Source organism: Malus domestica, chromosome 04 (genome assembly GCF_042453785.1).
Source record: "Malus domestica chromosome 04, GDT2T_hap1".
NCBI classification, from domain to species: Eukaryota; Viridiplantae; Streptophyta; class Magnoliopsida; order Rosales; family Rosaceae; genus Malus; species Malus domestica.
Window position 1 is genome coordinate 9619240 of NC_091664.1, and position 4348 is coordinate 9623587.

The following is a 4348-nucleotide window of genomic DNA, read 5'->3' on the forward strand; positions in this document are numbered from 1 at the left end:
TCAACTTGCACTTAATTCTATAAAAGAGAACAAACTTAGAACATTACAAGGAGGGAAGACTCCCTCAATGCAGTCACTATTGACAAATTGTTTCAGACAAGCTTTTTCATTTTTCTAAAAGAAGCAACAACTGAAATTGGAACTGCAAAAAGAAATGCCAATAGTTAGTGAAAATTGTTAATATGACAGTGTGAAGAAAAGGAGATTTCTAAGTGCTGCACAAGAAGCAATATTGTTATAGATAAAAAAAAAAAAAAAAGAATAACTAGAACTTACTAATCTAAAAGATTCAAGATTGGGAGCTTCAACTTTAACTGTAATATCAGTTACCTTGTTGATGTGATATAAACTAGCACTCAAATTAAACCCTCTTATTGACAATTGTAGTAAAGATGTAAGTAGGGATCGCTATAGGCTGGGGATTAGGAGGGATTGCTAATCTATTTAAAACTGACTCAAAAACACAAAACTAGGTTTAAAAACACTTAACTAGACTCTAAAGACTCAAAACAAACTAGAATGACTCAAAACAGCACAAAACAATGAAACTAACTCAAACTAGACAATAGAGATTCATTTGAACGAATTCTAACTTTAACTTGACTCAAAATACTAAAAGACATAAAATTGGACATATTCTAACTAAAAGACACGACCAAGTAAAGGGGGATTGGGTTTTGGATGAAATTAAAGTAAAAACAAGTAGATTGTAAACTTAAACAAAGTTTGGATGGAATTGGGTGAATTAGTGGATGATGGGTTAGCCAGAGGGTCCTTCTCCACACATTACACATATGCACACGAATTGATTTCCGGTTACTCTTTTAATAAACCATGAATGACAATGCCCCAGATTAACCATGTCATCACTAATTAACCCTCAGATTTTCCTTAAGTCATTGAATTGGACGGACAACGCATCAGCAACCAAATTATTCTTCCCAAGTTCCCTAATGAACTGCATAATAGAGACACAAGCAAAGATCATTAAGCTCTGTGAAAATCATAAGCATTGATAAGGCATTCGTAACTATGACATCATGATACTCATGCCAGGAATTTAACTTAACACGATCGTGACCAGCGACCTTCACTACTTGTGAATATAAGTTGGTAACGATTATGTGAAACTCCCTTATATCCTAGCATCAAATTCATGCATGCAAACTAAGTAGGCCTCCTTAATCAACATACAAGAATAAGTTCTGAATCAAACAGTTAAGTAAATTGCATTCACAATTCACAAAATTATAACTGGAAATAACCAACTCATATTGCATATATAATCATGGTTTCAAAGTCTCCTCTAGCTAAAATGAGTTTAGCTCCTCATGTTCACAGCCAAACAAATATCAATAAACTTAAACATTGAGAACAAAAGATGGATTACACCTAAGAATGTTCCAGCAATCCAAACTTGAATGACAAACACGTCCAAGGGTCATCCTTCTTCTTCTTTGTTGCGGCAAAGGCATTTATTTATAGGGGAAGGAAAGGGCATGGCTGAGAATTAGTTTGGGAAGAGTTTAAGACTCCAAATCCTCCAAGAAAAGGGTAACAAATCAGAATCCCAAGAGGAAAAGGGTAAGTGAGGTGCGGCAAGGAAAAAGGGAAAGGGTTTCTAGAGGGCATTGGTGCGGCATCCCTTTGTGGCTAGGATTAGGTCTTCTAGAACCTAACATTAAGTGTCCTAATATATTTGGGAACCCTCCTTTCAGCTGAAACTTAGTTGGATTAGGTTTAGGAAAGTGCTGGAACAAAATAAGGTAACTTGACTAATGTTTCCTCTTTTCTTGCTAAGCTCCTTATCTTCTTGAAATGAATTCTTCTTTCTCTTTAACACATTCCTAGCCTCTTTAGTCTTCAATTTCGTCCATCCACCTTGCTCCAAGCATATGCTATCCATTCCAAGCCCAAAAATGCTCCAAAAGGCACCAAAATGCACTTTCTTGCTACTTTAGCCCTTTGGACCTACAAACACACGAAAATAGCTTAAAATACTAAAATAACTAGGAACTAATAACATAAATACAAGAAAACAAGTTAACTAAGTCGCATAAATATGCTCCTATCACTTGTGGTTAAGGAGAAAATCACCCTGTTCACCTTAGTGTTTTTAGAAGAACCATGTTCACCTTAGTTTCACCCGCACCATTCCAAGGCTTCCATTCTTCTACCCAGGTTGGAAAAAACCTTGGTTAACCTTCTTTGTCCCCAATCTTCGACATTCATAGAGAAAATGGAATTAAAATTTGAAATCTAGAATCGATCCAAAAACTAAAAGTTTTTATTTTGAGAAATCACTTGCAGTAGGGGAGGAGTTGAACTTTTGTGAAGGGGAGAGAGGTTAATTGTTTTTTTATTTGTTTTATTGGTGCCCAATAAATTCTATTGGTGACCCATTTAATCACAAATGCACAAGAAATTATTTTTTAAGAAATAAAGCTATTTAACAACCACCAATCATTGGTGTCACAATGTTGAAGGCCACCCATATCAGTGGCATCCCATTGTAAAGACACCAAAAAATAGTAAGAGTGAGTGCTTTATATCTAGGGACACTTTAGATGCGGTCTCTATCTATCAATATTCTTTGATTGAAACCTTATTAATTTTTAGTTTTTGATTGAGGTCCCTGACATTAATGTAATAATGTAAGTTACTATATTTTTTTTTTAAATTAAAAATTAAAAATTGAAATTTGTAATTGTTTATATTAATCAGATTTTAAATAAAACCCATAGTTTATGGGATTAAAAATAATAAGATAATATAAATTATACTCTCTATTATATTGTGTGTGTGTGTGTGTACATATATGTATGGGTACATTAACCAAAATTAACAAAAAAAGTTATTGTACCAAAACATGGATACATTCTCAAATCAACCAAAAAGAATGTACCCATATAAGTTTAAACATGGATTAAAAAATTTGAATGGATTTTATATTAAAAAAGGGTACATTTTACATATAACAAATTGATATATTTGAGAATGGGTACATTTAAGATTAAAAAAATTGAAAAATTATATGAATGGGTACATTTAAGATTAAAAAATTGAGAATCTTTTTATATATAAAAAAAACTAATAGGTACAAACTTAATTTAATTTAATTTTTTATTATTTTGGAAATGTTTGAATTGAAAATTAATTAGAAGTTTAATAGAGGTGTGAGTATTAAACCCTAAATTAATTACTAATTTTTATATTAAAAAAAATTATATAATAAACATGTAAATTCATTATCACATTAATACCAGGGACTTGAATCAAAATTTGAAAACTAATAAGGTCTTAATCAATGAACAGTAAAAACTAGGGACCGGATACTAATTTTTCCTTATATCTATGGCCACCAATTGCAAATGGTGTGCAAAAAATGGTGTCCTATAAGCATAATTCTAGTAGTGTATGTATACAAATATGTGTAAGTATATTAATGTCCCTACGTCGTAGATGTTGGCTTGTTTATATAAGGAGCGAGTCTCTATATGTTTCTGTCAGTTTATATGAAGTTTGAAGTTGAAATTGAAATGCACAGAATTGAAGCTTTGAAATTTGTTGATTTTAGTATAATAAAGTTTTTAGTGATCAAATTGGATCTGAGTCAATTGAGGAAGAAAGATATTTACATTACATGTTCAATTCGTCCGTCATATTGCCAGCACTGATACATGAATGAGGTTTGGGATATTTAGGTTAGCATTTTAAAGCTTTCACTAGAAAACATGAGAAAACCTCAAAGTTTTCTTGGTTGATAATTCTTAAGATAACAAACTTCATAATTAGACAAATCTGTACATAGAACAAAAAATCAAGAGCCTTGAGCCAATAAAGACTGAGAAGGTTGTATCAAGAATAATTTTAATTGGAGGCTTCGTTGTTAAATTCAGACCTAATCATTAATCGAGGAGTGGTGGGAACGACAGAACCTGCGAATGCAAAAGATTCTATTGAAAACTAACCGCTTTATTATACCTCCAAACCTTGGAAGCCCTGGGAGTCCAAATAGGACTAGAATTCCACAATTAACAAAATACAGAAATCATCCTTAAGACTTAAAACCCTAACAGAACAGTGTAAAGGATAAAATTTGGCAGAAAAAGCCTATATATCACCGGGAAACAGTGAGTTTGATGCACATCCTGAGCTCATAACAGACACCAGAGCCCAAATCTATGAAGCTTAATTTGTTCCTGCTGCCGGATTTGCATTTTTTTTTTTTACTTGATGTTCAATCCATCGTACCATCGGATCTACATCAATTTGGTCTTAACTGATTAGACACCAAACCCTCCCTTATTACTTACGCTAACCCTAACAGTTCTACAAGACCAAAATT